This window comes from Prionailurus bengalensis, chromosome B2 (genome assembly GCF_016509475.1).
Source record: "Prionailurus bengalensis isolate Pbe53 chromosome B2, Fcat_Pben_1.1_paternal_pri, whole genome shotgun sequence".
In the NCBI taxonomy this organism is placed as follows: Eukaryota; Metazoa; Chordata; class Mammalia; order Carnivora; family Felidae; genus Prionailurus; species Prionailurus bengalensis.
The window spans coordinates 3,289,250-3,304,709 of NC_057349.1; the positions used below are offsets into that span (position 1 = coordinate 3,289,250).

General features: G+C 55.9%; 4 non-coding genes across 4 annotated transcripts; 1 reads left to right on the plus strand and 3 right to left on the minus strand.

Moving 5' to 3' along the window:
• Nucleotides 1–1,804: 1,804 nt before the first annotated feature.
• Nucleotides 1,805–1,876, minus strand: TRNAQ-CUG. Its single transcript has one exon. It is a non-coding gene; the product is annotated as a tRNA-Gln (tRNA).
• Nucleotides 1,877–7,997: 6,121 nt separating this feature from the next.
• TRNAV-AAC lies at nucleotides 7,998–8,070 on the minus strand. Its single transcript has one exon. It is a non-coding gene; the product is annotated as a tRNA-Val (tRNA).
• Nucleotides 8,071–11,149: 3,079 nt separating this feature from the next.
• Nucleotides 11,150–11,223, minus strand: TRNAI-AAU. The gene has a single exon. It is a non-coding gene; the product is annotated as a tRNA-Ile (tRNA).
• A 1,435-nt stretch (nucleotides 11,224–12,658) lies between these two features.
• On the plus strand, nucleotides 12,659–12,731 carry TRNAV-AAC. Its single transcript has one exon. It is a non-coding gene; the product is annotated as a tRNA-Val (tRNA).
• The last annotated feature ends 2,729 nt before the right edge of the window (nucleotides 12,732–15,460 follow it).

Consider the following 15,460-nt stretch of genomic DNA (forward strand, 5'->3'; position numbering starts at 1 on the left):
GTGTCCCGATCTCCAGCCCTCTGGCCTCGGTGGCATGAATTCTCCGATCTTCACTGACACTGGAGCTGCTTTTTTCTGACCACATCCGGCTTCTCGCCCTGCTCTCCTCTTCCACCAGAGCCTCCTTCCAAACCGAAAGGGCCCCAGCAGTTCCCAGAGCAGCCGCACTTTTCCAACCTGCACAACGATCTGTCCCCTGGGGGAAAAAGCCACCTTGAAAGTAGGTTAGTCAGTGTTTTATTCGTCATCTTCCCGAGGACTACAGCCAGGGAGACTGGTTCAGACCGCTCTGAGAGCTGCTGCGAAGCTGGTCAGCTCACAGGGGGGTCATAGGCAGGAAGGGGAGGGAAACTTGATTGATCGCCGCCGAGCTCCAATCCCTTGCACTCGCAAGATATAGTCTGTTCGGTTGTAACAATTAAGATGTGCGGATTTCCACATCACTACTTAAAAAGCCCATAGTTAATCTTAATACATATGTTTCTGTCCTATCTAGTTGTCCAAAAATATTGCTTGCGTGACTGCACTTGACTGGTTCTCTTTTTTCTGCATTGGAGATCTCCTTGAGGTCACTGGAGACGGTCACAGAAGACTGACTTTGGTCACCTGCTCTTGGTGCACAAGGGGCTCCCAGATCTGAGGGCCGGACCGGCAACAGCAGAGAGGGCTGGGGGCGGCTCCAGGCCAAGTCCTCAGGGAACCCGCATCCAGAACAGTGGAGGCCCGCAGAGTAAACACGCTATCCTGGGGAAGAAGTCTCTGAATCAGCTCATCTCCCCTTCCCCAAACGTGTAAAGCTTGCTCGTGCAAACTCGAAGCATCACGTCTACCGAGTTGACTATCGCGGATCGGATCGGATCTACCGACCCAGACCTCTGAATTAGGGCTGCGATTCTCGTGGTCTTGTTTGAGGACAGTTTGCTCGACCACCTGTGCCCATAGCTTGGGGGTACATCTTTTTGTCAATTTCCATCCTGACTTTCTGGGTCCACGACTATCACCAGGTTTTCTCTTGCTCCTCTCACAGGCCATCCTTCCTCGTGTCTCCGTTTGCAAATCTTCTCTGGAAACTTCCAGTTCCAGCAAGGTTTGGGAGGTTTCCTTGCGCATTTCCTGGAGAGATTTCTCCTTCCCCTGCCCTCCTCCCCACAACCAGCTGTGCACCCCAGGCATTAAGCTAGCCTTTGGCAAGTGCAGGGGCCAAGGGCAGGCCACTCCAAAATGTGTCACTTGGGCTTGCAGATTATCTTGAGCTGAAGACAATCAAGGCCCAGAAAACTCAGGAAGAAACTGACCCCCCCCCCCCCACCAACTGCCTAAAAGATCCTGCAGCAGGAAGAAAGCTATCAGCATAGAATTACATCATACTTTGAACCAGGGGCAGTAGACAGAGAGGAGGACCCCGGGAAGGCCCGTTTGACCAAAGTTCTCTCTTTGTCCCCTTGCTTCTGAGTCGCCCTACAAACACTGTCCACCAAACATTCTTTTTTTATCGCCCTTCCCTTCCAGGGACCCCTCTCTCCTTAGTTCTGAATAACATATACAGACAGCTTGTTTCGCTGTCTTTGGAATCTCGTGTCTGTTTGGGTTCCCTGAAGTTTGAAATTAAGTTTGAGTTTCTCCTTTTAATATGTCTCATGTGACTTTAATCCTTAATTCAGCTAAACAACCCAATACTGGTGACTGCAGTCAGGGGCTCGGTACAGGAAGGAATGCCAGGAGTAAGTTTGGGCACAGGGGTTCCTTTGCAAAAGGGTTTGGCGTGGGGAAAGGAGGAGCCAGAAGTTGGAAAAAGAGCCACGCAAGGTCCCACCGAGATTTGAACTCGGATCGCTGGATTCAGAGTCCAGAGTGCTGACCATTACACCATGGGACCCACCTCCCGAATCACTTCCCTAAAGACTTGGATGACCTACTTCCGCTTCCTTAAATCCAGTTGATGGGAAGGAGGGAACACCTTGCTTTTCCTCCTCCGGGATGGAGTCGGGGACGGTCACCTGTCACACACCTCCTACCCCAGGGTCTTACTGGAAAACACCGGCTTCCAAACGTCAGGAACCCTCCCCCCCCCCTTTAACCTGCCTGTTCCCCCCAAGCGGTTCCGGAACGGGGTGCTCCGGGCCCCTAAATAGGAGCACAGGTGAGGTCGTGACCCGGGCCGAGCCGTCACCGAGGTTCAGGTTTTGTGACAGGTGTTTGTATTGTTACCTCACGTGAGGCTCACACGCGCCCTGGGAGGTGGGGACACCTGAGGCCGAGGCCTGCGGTCCTTCACTCCGCTTGCTTATCAAGGCTGATTTCCTTCTGCGGGCCCTGCACCTGAGCCGGGGACCGGGGACGGGACGGGAGGAGGGTCCCTGCAGCCCTGGGGCACCTGTGTGTGTGGGGGTCCGGGGCGGGAGGGCGGTCCCTGTGGCACCTCTTTGGGGGTGGACTGGGGACGGGGAGGGAGGAGGGTCCCTGCGACCCTGGGGCACCTGTGTGTGTGTGTGGGGGAGGGACTGGGGACGGGGAGGGAGGAGGGTCCCTGCCGCCCTGGGGCACCTGTGTTGGGGAGGGAGGACCGGCGCATCGCACCCCCCCCCCCTCGGCCCCCGGCCTCCTCCTGGGCGCTCCGCTCGGGACAAGTGAGCAGGAGGGACCCGCAAACGGCCTGGAGGACGACCCCGGGCGGCCCGAGCCCCCGCCGTGCGGGTCCACACGCGAGGACGGCGCGTCTCGGCACCTGAGCCGCCCCCGGGGGCCTTTCGCCGGCTCCGAGCGCGGGGATTCCCAGCACACGTTCCGTGAAGGACTTTGGGGCAGTTTCCTTAGTGGAGTCAGAGTACAGACAGGGCTGCTATTCCTGGGGTTCTCCTGGCCCCACTCCCTTCCCAGAGAGCCCACCGGGCGGATTCCGGGTTAGGCCAGGACCGGCCCGACGCGCGCACCTGCCGCTTCCCCGCCCCGCCCCGCGCCCGGGATCTCTGACACTGACCGTCCGCTGCTGGGTTTTCCTCCACATGGAACCTTCGACCCCCGGTCCCATCCGCGTTTCTTCTGTGGGAGGCTGGGAAGGCTTGAGCCCCGGGCGGTAGGAACTGCGTGCGGCCGCGTCCCGAGGTCTGGAGAGGCTGTGGCCCCGCCGGGCGGTGGGACCGGCCGCCGTGGGATGGGAGCGGCTCCCGCCCATCGCCTGAGCGAGCCGAGACGCAGACACGCCGGGAGGTTCCGTCTCGGGCCCAAAGCAATCATGCTCTCTGCCTTCTAAATGAAGTCTGGCCTTTGCCCTGCGGAACGGAAAGAGCGCCTCCGCCCCAGCCCCGGTCCCTCTTGGGCACCGCGCGGGGTCGTGGGCCGTGACAAGAAATTCACTCGCGGACAGTCACTGGTGAGACGCTTGGAAAGTTAATTCTGTAAACTCGACCTCGGACAGTTTGTGACAGGGGGGTCCCTTCCCTCTGTGGCACTTGAGCCCTGACGGGCCCCTGCCCAGAATCTGAAGTCGGTGCTGTCCCCGCTCTGTCCCCCGGCCTGCTTGGCGCAGCGGGGGACTCGCCCCTCTGGTCCTCCGGCTCCACCTCTCCCGGGGTCCTGCCCCCCTTGTCTCCACCACGGCCCCCACCCCCACGCCCCTGCCTGCCCAGCCGGGTCCCCTGAAGACTTCTCAGCAGGATGCAATGGCCGGGGTGGGTCAGGAGGAGCCTCCCCCGTTGTGTTCCAGGCGGGCAGGGGACAGGCGGGTGAAAACTTCAGTTGACAGAGGTAGGAGGTGAGGTGGAGGAGTGAGGGAGAGCCGCCCGCGGGACCGTGCAGTTGACAGGGACCCAGCTGGACTCCAGGCTTCCAACACGCCCCTTCTGGGCTCTGGAAAATGGATGCGAGTCAGATGTTGTCCGGGTGGGTGTGAATTCCTGGCCCATCAAGGTCCTTGCTGAACTAAGAATCAGATTGACATGTGACACATTAACGGGTGAAAATCAAATTTAATAGGAGGAATTCACACAGACCTAGAAATTTCGAAGACAGTCTGCCCGAGTCACCTCCGGCATCTGGAACTAACAAGGGGGCAGGGGTCTGGGACTTCAGAGGAAAGAAAAGCAATTTGCAGGGTGGTCAGGGGCAGGGCAGATGTTCCTAAGTAGATGTTTGCCCGGGTCAAGGAAATTGATTTACAAAATCAGATATGTGAAGTGATTCTCGTTTAGGAGAAGGAAGTTCTCCCAGCAGGTCGTAAAAATGGTAAATCAGATTTTCTCTAAATAAATTAGAAAATCAACTACTTGAAACAGTGAACATACGGTTTCTTATCTGGATATTTTAGGACAACCAAGATAATCAATTTTTATAATAAATATAATAAGGTCTAATTTAATTAGTGGCTAAATATTTCCACCAAATAGTCACCTAGGACGCCCTTATTCTCTCGAGACTTCCAAAACCAAATAGTGCGCAAATGACTCCTTCTAATAACAGTGTCTGTACAAGTTCAAGGTGACTTTACAAGGAAGGTCATTTAAAGATCATTGGCTAATGGGGAGCCAGGGTGCCTTAGTCGGTAAAGTGTCTGACTTGATTTCCGCTCAGGTCATGATCTCACTGTTCCTGGGATTGGGCCCCGAGTTGGGTTTTGTGCTGACGGTGCGGAGCCTGCTTGGGATTCTCTCTGTCTCCCTCTCTCTCTCTGCCCGGACAAATATTTTCTCTTTTCTCTCGATAGATATGGCATTTTATCCAGGTTGTGTGTGCGTGTGTGTATGTGTGTGTTGCTTTATTTTTTATTTAGAAGGTATTTTTGTGATCTTTCCATATCAAAACAGGAAAGTGGTTTTCTTCCTCTTTTAAACCGCCGTAGTCTTCAGTTATATGGGATGTACCACAGTTTAACCGACAATTAAAATTTCCCCACAAACTGCTGTGGCAAACACTGCTCCTATCTACGAACATACACCATATCTCACGTCATGATGTCCTGCACACGTATAGAAAATATGTCAGGGGCGCCTGGGTGGCGCAGTCGGTTAAGCATCCGACTTCAGCCAGGTCACGATCTCGCGGTCCGTGAGTTCGAGCCCCGCGTCGGGCTCTGGGCTGATGGCTCAGAGCCTGGAGCCTGTTTCCGATTCTGTGTCTCCCTCTCTCTCTGCCCCTCCCCCGTTCATGCTATGTCTCTCTCTGTCCCAAAAATAAATAAACGTTGAAAAAAGAAAATATGTCAGAGAATGTGTGCTCTGATAATTTTGATAGACATTGTCCCATTATGCTTCAGAGGGCTGCCCCAGAATGTGTTTGTTTCCTTTAACTGAATTGAGGACATATAAATAGAATCCTGGCCACATTTCTTACTCCTTTTTTTAAAAAAATAAAAATTTATTTATTTTGAGAGAGAGCGAGTGGGGGTGGGGGGAAGGGGGCAGGGCTCAAACTCAGGAACCCATGAGATCATGACCTGAGTCGGACACTCAACCCACTGAGCCACCCAGGTGCCCCGATGCTGCTCTGTCTTTCTGAGTCTCCGGCTGCATGCTACACAACTGAGGCAAAACCAGACCGTCAGTGAAGAGGTGGAAGAATTCCCAGTGGGGGCGTGTGTAATTCAGAAACGTCATCTCATCTCAGCTAGACGAGACTTTGGGGGTGCAGTCAGTGGTCTGACAAAGAGAATTTGGGAGAAGCAGACAGGAAGGGGCTGAGTGAGAGGCAGGAGAGGGGGCCGGCGGTGGCTTCCTTTTTTCACACACCGGAAAGAACCTCGTGGGCAAAACCCCCTGAGGAAAGAAAGCCTGAGACACGCCAGTGTGTCTGGGGACGAAGACTGCTGGGGAGAGTGGGAGACAAGACAAAAGAGGAGACAGCAGGTGGGCAGAGCCCATGTAGTTTACGTGTCTATATCAGAGTCCTTTTGTTGCTGAAGAGGGTGCTGACAATTACATAATGCACAAGGAGCTGTTAAATGCGATGGAGAGATCGGGGCTGGGTGGGGGACTGTGGCGTGGGGAGTAGGGTGCAGCTCTAAACTCAGGGGTCCGTGGGGGCTTACTGAGACTGCAGGGACACCCGACGGGAAGAGGGGGGGGGTCAGGTGGAGAGCACGATGCGGCCAGAGCACAAGCAAGAAGAAGAACGGTGATGAGATGGAGAGAAATGCAGGGTTAGAATGCGCAGGACCTTGGAGGAGATCTGAGGAACTCGGCTTTGCTTCAAGTACAATGTGAGGCTGTTCAATCATCCTGATTTTAGGAGAGATGTTAGTTGCGATGACTTTTTAGAGGTGTCCTGGATTGAGGAGCGCCTGGCGTCAGACAGGGTGGGTCCGGGGGCTCTGGTCGCCCCTCACGGCCAGTGCACCACCCTGGCCACTCAGAGCCACTGCCTCCACGAAATGAGTTCATGCCGCCAGTAACTTCTCCAGGATCTGGGTGTCCCGTTTTCCTGGCTCAGTTAACAAGAGGCAAGTCACTTTCCTCTAGAGAGGTGCTGTGTCAAGGACCCCGCATCACTCTTCCGGTTGGCAGGCTCAGGGTGTGGCTCGATCAGCCTTGATTAGTGGCATCCCATGTTATGGGCCCATTCCTGTCACTAGGCTACTCCGTTTCTGTGACCAATTAGCCCGCCAGGGTTGCTGATTACTAAGGCTGGCAGACAAAACCTGCAGAATCATCCTGGCTCCTGAGCTGTTCCCTGCTTCTGGGTGTAGGCAAGCTGGTGGAAGTTATCATGTGACAGCGATCTTCTACTGGGTGCCCACTCTGACCAGTCAGCCGAACCGTTAGTCGCTGTACGTGAGTTCACGTCTATGCTGATATCCGGGTGAAATGGATGACCAGGTCCCCCCATCCAAAGATCTGCCCCCCACACTGCTGTCTTTCAGCGATATTCCAGGATGCCTGCCAGAAGTGTGTTAGATCCTTTGGAAAACCTACTTAACACCCCAAACTGAGCCACTTTATTTTTAGGCCTGAAGCCCAAAGGGCCGGTTTTGAGGTCTAAGAGGCAGAACAATAAATAAACAGCCTGAAGATGTCTCCTAATGTTTTAAATCGATGTACATTCTTATAAGTCCAGCTCGGGCACCAACAAAACAAACTTTCTTGCTGAGGGGAACACCAGCCAAACATGAACTCTGTATATGGGCTTCGAACCCACAGGAGCAAACCCCTGACCCGATCAGCCAGTTGCAAAGGAAGCCTGTTGGGCGCGGCTCATAGTCTTGGGGAAAATATGAGACTAACACAACCAAGTCACTCTTAAGCCTCCCCCACACGTCCTCACTTCCAAATGCAGCAAATGACCCCACTTGTGAGGTCCCACATGCCCCCCCCCCCAACGGTCCAGGCCTGAGCCCGGTCAACTCCTCCCAGCTGGACTTTGAGTCCCGGGCAAAGGTCCCGCAGGGCCCCGGTGCACACGCGTGCAGGGCAACACCCTAACCCTGTCCCACATGCACCATGAGCTTTCTGGCTCCAAGTGCCACACGCGCTGCTCCCACCCAAGCTGAGTGCACCAGGTCGCCCTGGAGGGAAGGGCCTGGCCAGGGCCTTGTGCCACCCAGACTGCCCCCAAGTCTGGCAGCACCCCCTCCCCGGGGCCAGGCGGGCATCGGATCAGCCTGAGGTCCAAGTCCCTGAGATATTCCTGGGGACCTGGCGGGTGGAGCGCGGGCCTGAGTGGGCCGCGCCCCTGAGATGTCCCGGCCGATTCCTGTGATTCCTGTCTGCCCCATCTGCACCCCCGACACCTCCGCTCTTCTGTCTCTCCCTCACTCTCCTCCTCAAAATTCACCCAATATCTGGATATATTGATCTGGAAATAAATACGTTAACTGGAGACCTTAGCTCTGAGAAGTCCTGGGGCAGGGGGTGGGGGCGCTTGGGAAGGAGGGGAGACCAATCCCCCCCAAGAGAGAGGCCCCCAGCGCTGCAGGCTCCAGGGAGGGCCCCTTGGAGGGGGGTCTTGTGCCCACAGCGCAGCTCCAGGGAAACCTCAAAAGTAACACTCCCCCGGGAGAGAGACCTTCCTGTTTCCGCCCGGTTTCGAACCGGGGACCTTTCGCGTGTTAGGCGAACGTGATAACCACTACACTACGGAAACTACGCCGCACCCCACTCGCCTCCTCCCCGGGGGAGACTAGCCGGTCTCTGGGTCTCCCGGCTTTGTTCCCACTGGAGGCCTCTTTCCTTGCGGGAAATAGCAACCTTATTCCGCCTCTCTCTTGACTAAAAGCAAGAACCTTCGAGGCAGTGAATCGCTCCAAGGAAACACCGTCTAGGGGACGAACGCCTTTCCAGATGCAGGACAGAAAGTGCAGGCCGCCTCGGGGTCTGGCGGGTGTCGGAAAATTCCTCCATCTGGGGCGGGGGGGGGGGGCTGCTTACGTTTGCCTGAGCTCAGAGGGCTCCGTGACCTGCATCTCCTGGGTGCCAGACACGGGTCCGGGCCGGGATACTGACCCGGATCCGGTGGACTGACTCTGGAAGGGGCCCGTTGCGCGCGGGCCCCGCTTGACCCACAGAAGCTGAGGCCCGAGAGGGGGGTGTGCCCACCCGCGTGCCGCGCGGAGTGGGGACGGCCGTGGGGGCCAGACCGTGGGACGTTGCCTGGCGGGGCTCGGTGCCCACGACGCCACTGGCCCGGCGCGGCGGGGACATGTCACGGGCTCCTGCTACGCGCTGGGCGCGCTCGGGTCCCATACCCGCCGCCGTCGCTAATCCAACAGCGGGAGGGCCGCGCTCACAAACTGCGCCCGCCACGCCTCAGGGGACTGCCAGTGACCTTTGGGAGGGGGACCGGAGCCCCATCTGCACGGCTCAGCAGGGCCCAGAGCTGGAAGGGGACGCGCCCCCTCACGCCTGTGCGTACCAAACGCCCTCTCGTTGCGACGGTCCTGGCGTTTCCCTAGGGACCGCGGATGGTTTTACTGTGGGTGGTGGCTCTCCAGCGTCCCCGCTATTTGCTGCGAAGGCTACCCTTCCCCTCGTCGACTTGCCTGGCACCGTTGTTGACAATCAGCTGGCGATGCGTGCCCGGTGTTATTCTAGTGCAACTGTCAACTGCAGCGAGACCTTTGGAGCTGAGCTGGCCAATTAGTTCAGCTGGTTAGAGCGCGGTGCTAATAACACCAAGGTCGCCTGACCACCTGAGTTCAATGCTACCTGCAAAGATTTGGTTCCGCTCTCCTAAGTTTTGCACTTGAAGGAGTTCTAAAGGATCACTGTTGCCAGGGTTCCCTGCTGGCTCAGTTAGCTCCTAGCGCCTATGGCTATGCATGAGCTCAAGCCCCACCTTGGGCAGAGGCTTCGTTAAGGGAAAAAAAAAAAAAAAAAAAAATCAAATGGATTTATTATAACTTTTTATTTTTTATTTTTATTTTTTAAAATTTTAAATGTTTATTTTTGAGAGAGAGAGAGAGAGCGCGCACAAGCAGGGGAGGGGCAGAGAGAGACACACAGAAACTGAAGCAGGCTCCAAGGCTCTGAGCTGTCAGCACAGAGCCTGACACGGGGCTTGAACTCACAATCTGTGACATCATGACCTGAGTTGCCCTCACGAACTGTGACATCATGACCTGAGCCAAAGTCGGACGCTTAACTGACTGAGCCACCCAGGCACCCTGATTTATTGTAACTTTTTAAAAAACAATGGTGTTTGTTCCTTCTGTAATTGTGGAACCTGTCTTGTTCATGGTACAGTCATTCTATTATTTTACAATCAATTCTCTTGCCCAAAACCTTACCCTTTAACCTTTCCATCTTTAGCCTTTACAACGATTTTCAGCCTGGGAATAACCCTCCTAGCTCCTCTATGAAGTTTCCAAGATACGCATTTTATTCGTGCTTACTTGCTACAAAGCATTTCATTTCCCTCTTGTTCGTTGTAAGTGGTTTCTAGAATGTGTAAGACAGCACTAAGGGACATTGCGGAAATGTGGGCACATTTTGATTGTCATCACGACTGGCTGGCTTTTCTGGCATTTAGTAAGTGAGGCCAGGGGTGCTACCCATCCTGAAATCTGCTGGAGAGCCCACAGATGTCCTAAGCTCCACTAGACTTGCAAATGTGCTTCTAGATTTTTTGTTGTTGTTGTTTCTTTGTTTGTTTATTTGTAATTTAGATCCAAGGTAGTTGACATATACTGTAATAATGGTGTCAGGAGTAGAGTTGAGTGATTCACCACTTACATGTAAGACCCAGTGCTCATCCCAACAAGTGCCCTCCTCAATGCCCATCACCCTTCTAGCCCATCCCCCCACCTCCCACCAGAAACCCTCAGTTTGTTCTCTGTATTTAAGAGTCTCTTATGGTTTGCCTCCCTCTCTGTTTTTATTTCGTTTCCTTCCTTTCAGACTCTTTTGTAAGTAAAAATACTTTCCTTGCTTGAGCCTAGAACTGAACACTCCTCGCAAAGTGGAAACCCCAGAAACTAAAAACTTGAAAATGTTGATAATTATAACTACAAACATGACCATTCTTTTGCAAGGGAAATTAATCATAAGGCGAGTCAAAAGGCAAATGACAAATCAGAATGTTTTTGTGTCACATCAAAGGCAAATGACGAATGGTCCTCATAATTAAAAAGATCCTACAAATGGGTAAAGAAACAAAGAAACAAAAACCCCAAGTACCCCTGTATGTGGCTATCAACACACAGTTGATAACACACAGTGCTGTCTTACAAATTTTAGAAATAACTTGCCATGAAAAGAGGGGAAATGAAATGCTTTTCACCAGGTAAGTGTGAATAAAATGAGTATCTTGGCAATTCCATAAAAGGAGTTGGAAAGGCTCCTTCCAGGCTGAAAGTCGTTGTAAAGGCTGAAGATGGGAAGGTTAAAGGGCAAGGTTTTAGGGAAGGGAATTGATTGCAAAATAATAGAATGAACATACCATGGACAAAACTGGTTTCACAATTGCGTAATGAAGAAATGCCGTGGATTGTGGATTTGTTTAAATCATGGTAAGACTAGGTTTTTTTGTTTTGTTTTGCTTTATTACAGAACACTGACCAAATTGGGACAGGAACTCATGATCCCATGAGGAAGAGTCACATGTGCTACCAAGTGAGGCAGCAGGAACCCTGGTGGCAGGGATTCTTTAGAATGACTTCGAGTGCAAACTTGGGGGAAAAATCACATCTTTGTAGATGGCGTTGAACTCCTGGTAAAAAGGGACGTGACCAGTACGGGGCTCGAACCCGCGACCTTGGCGTTATTAGCACCACGCTCTAACCAGCTGAGCTAACCGGCCAGATCGGCTTTCGGGGACTCCGCTTTTCGGGACTCCACCCGAGGACTCCACTCCTACTCGCCGGGGGCGGGTGCCTTTTCGCTCCTCAGGGACCTTCTGGAAGGCTGTGCTCTCCTCGGGCGGCGAAAGTGCTCTGCGCACACGCGGAGCGGGCAGCACACCGCGGGGAAGAGGGGGGATCGGGGCGGATCGGCGCACACGGGGAAGCGTCCTGCGCTCAGGGACGAGCATCCGGGTGAAATGACAACAATCCCGCTCAGAATCCCGGGAAGCGTCTTCCCCCTGCCCCGCCGACATGGAAACGCCAGTCTTTCCAATCCGCCCGGAAACGCAAAAGACGCCAGAAGGAAACGTCATTTTGCAAAAAGAGGACCCGACTTGGAGGATGTCTCTTCTTGATGGGAGACTGTCTGTCACGACACAGAAACCGAGACTGAGGTCCTGGCAAAAAGATAGGTGTGCAAACCCACAGAACATGACCGAGAGTCTAGAATAACACCGGGCACGCATCGCCAGCTGATTGTCAACAACGGTGCCAGGCAAGTCGACGAGGGGAAGGGTAGCCTTCGCAGCAAATAGCGGGGACGCTGGAGAGCCACCACCCACAGTAAAACCATCCGCGGTCCCTAGGGAAACGCCAGGACCGTCGCAAGGAGAGGGCGTTTGGTACGCACAGGCGTGAGGGGGCGCGTCCCCTTCCAGCTCTGGGCCCTGCTGAGCCGTGCAGATGGGGCTCCGGTCCCCCTCCCAAAGGTCACTGGCAGTCCCCTGAGGCGTGGCGGGCGCAGTTTGTGAGCGCGGCCCTCCCGCTGTTGGATTAGCGACGGCGGCGGGTATGGGACCCGAGCGCGCCCAGTGCGTAGCAGGAGCCCGTGACATGTCCCCGCCGCGCCGGGCCAGTGGCGTCGTGGGCACCGAGCCCCGCCAGGCAACGTCCCACGGTCTGGCCCCCACGGCCGTCCCCACTCCGCGCGGCACGCGGGTGGGCACACCCCCCTCTCGGGCGTCAGCTTCTGTGGGTCAAGCGGGGCCCGCGCGCAACGGGCCCCTTCCAGAGTCAGTCCACCGGATCCGGGTCAGTATCCCGGCCCGGACCCGTGTCTGGCACCCAGGAGATGCAGGTCACGGAGCCCTCTGAGCTCAGGCAAACGTAAGCAGCCCCCCCCCCCCCGCCCCAGATGGAGGAATTTTCCGACACCCGCCAGACCCCGAGGCGGCCTGCACTTACTGTCCTGCATCTGGAAAGGCGTTCTTCCCCTAGACGGTGTTTCCTTGGAGCGATTCACTGCCTCGAAGGTTCTTGCTTTTAGTCAAGAGAGAGGCGGAATAAGGTTGCTATTTCCCGCAAGGAAGGAGGCCTCCAGTGGGAACAAAGCCGGGAGACCCAGAGACCGGCTAGTCTCCCCCGGGGAGGAGGCGAGTGGGGTGCGGCGTAGTTTCCGTAGTGTAGTGGTTATCACGTTCGCCTAACACGCGAAAGGTCCCCGGTTCGAAACCGGGCGGAAATAGCCGCTCGCTCGCTTTTTTTCGCACTTGACCCAGTGCTCCCAGTGCCTGAGACCCTGCGCCCTGCCCGGGGCCCCACACGAACACACACCTTTGCCACCTGCCCCAACGCCACCAGCGCGGACCCTTGCGTCCCCAAAGGCTTTCTGACAACACGCGCCCTCCTGCCCCCCCCCCCCCACCGCTTCCCTTCAACATCACATCCCTCTCCCACGGGCTGCACCCCAAGACCTCTCAGGTCCCCGCGGATAAGCCGTGTTCGACCCCGTAGTGGGCACCCTCCGCGCGGGGGCCCGTGCCTCCTCTGTCTTCACGCAGCCTTTTCACGAAAACCTGCTCTGGTTTTACCGACAGCATCGCCTTCCTGTGACGCTAAGTGCTGCGTCCTGTCCGGGAATCGCCTGCCTTCCTCGAGGGCACCAGGAGTTCCCCGCACGACCTTGCGTCCACCTACTGCTTTCGCCTGGGCCGCGGGCACAGGGCTGACCCGGGGACAGGCAGGGGCCGGTGCGCAGAAGTGACCCGCTGCAGCAAATGTGACCACGGGGAAACCGTCGGGAACCAAGGGCGATGCTCCCCGGACGCCGTCCATTTCCCACATCGTGTCCTCGCCGGACGCTGTCCCTGCACCCGGCATCCGGGCCCTGTGTGCGGAGCAGGGGCACCGGAGCGGACTCGGGGTGCGGAGACCATGCGCACCTTCCGCCTCCATCCTGCCTCTCGCCCCTCCCACCCCCAGCCCCCCTCCAGGTGCACCTGCGCCCCCGGGACCTCTTCCGCCTGCGGTTCCGCTGCTGTCCGCCCGCCCTGCACCCGCCGCACCTGCCGAGCCGTCCCCGCTGCCCGAGGCCCCTGCTTCCCGGCGGGACGGCCACGCGCGGCCACCAGCAGGAGGCGGCTCCGCAGACGGCCCCCTGAGGCACCGCGCGGTCCTGGCCGGGGAAGGGAGGGCGCTGAGGCGGGGTTCCGGGCGTGGGACGGACAGAAGGCCGCGGGACACGCGGACACGGCCTTGGGAAGCGGGACGCGCGCCCGCAGGTGTCCGCCACCGCACCTGCTCCTGGGCGGCCCTGCCGGGGACCCGGCGCCCGCTCCGCTGCGGGACTCGCGACGCCGCGAGTGAGCTTTCCCGCGGTGACACAGGAGACCGGGACGCGGCCTCATGGCAGGTTGTTGGTGTGTTTGGTCACAGACTTTTTTTTTATGGAGAAGAAAAACCGCGACACAGGGGTCCCAGTGTCTGTACTGGGCTGAGGGCCGGGCCGGGCGCTTCCACATCCAGGGAACGGATCCCTAACCTCTGAGCTCCCAGAGCCCCGCGGTTTTAGGGACAGCGCTGGGGAGCGGGGCCGGGGGCGGGGGGGAGGGGGGAAGGGTGGGTTGACCCTGCAGATCCGGGAGGGGAGCTGAGTGGGGGGGGCTTTCACCCCAGGCCGTGGGACTGAGGGGTGCACGCTGATCCCAAAGGGAAAATGAGAGAACTTTCCCATGAAAATAATCTGAGAGGGCGCCTGGGGGCTCGGTTGGTTAAGTGTCCGACTCTTGATTTCAGCTCAGGTCACTCTCATGGTTTGTGGGATCGAGCCCCCCACGGGGCTCTGTGCTGACATCTGGAGGCTACTTGGGATCGTCTCCCTTTCAGAATAAATAGATACACTTTAAAAAAATAATGGGAGAAAATTTCACGATATCATCGTAGGCAATTTTTTTTAGAGCAGCACATAAAAAGCTACATCGAATTTCTCTCTGTTAGCTCTTCTCTGCAGGGGGGGGGGCCGCTGAGGGTCAGAGAGGCTCTTACAAAACTAGACTCTGCTAACAACGGGGATGAGAGGACATCACAGCAACAGAAGCCGCTAACAGAGTTTCACTGCCCGAACCCTCCTGGTGACACGAAATACGATAAGCAGCAAAGGCAGGGCCCCAGCCAAGCACCTGCCTCACAGAGACTTGTGGGCACAGTTAATCTCAGGTTGTGTCCGCAAAGGAAAGGAGATGATAAGCCAGATACTGAGGGTGATTACACCGGTAACAATCACAAACTGTCCCCTGTGTCTGAACCTGAGGAAAATCTCAGACTTGGAATCTGTTGAAGGAACAAGAGACACCCTGGGCCCAGGATGCCACAGAAGCGTCACTGGTGCAAATCTGTTGCTTTCATTGAAAAGACTTAAAGTCAAGCATTTGGTTCATATCTGCACTAATGAGGTGAAATTCCATGTAGTTAGACACATCAGGAATGAACGATTAAAATATTAAAGAGGCAGGCCGATGCTACTGGAGGAGGACAAGAAGCTTGGCAAACAAAGAGAGTTTCTAAAGCAAAGGAGTACTTTCTGCCACAGGGAAAGGGATTTACACCTGCAAACCAGCTGACAGTTACTGTTCGTGCAGGGGTTTGAGTTAGGGAGTGTCTCCCTTTCAGAAAGGAGAACGCTGGGAGATAAAGGGAAAACCACAGAATTCAAACTCATATTTGTAGGGATCCAGGTTCCATGCTCCTTTCCTCTCAAAGGAACCAGATCACTGCTACTTAAATGTGGAAATGAGCAAGGATTTCCACATAGGACAGCGCTTTGTATCAGTGGGAGAAGCAACAGTGGGGTGTGGGGGGCCGGGCCCCGGCGCCAGGCTGAGACCGGGTCGAGCAACGTTCCCTGTTGACTCAAGCCAACCCGGTGGTTCCCCCTCCCATTCCCCCACTTTCAAGGGCATACGAAAGCCTTGTCAA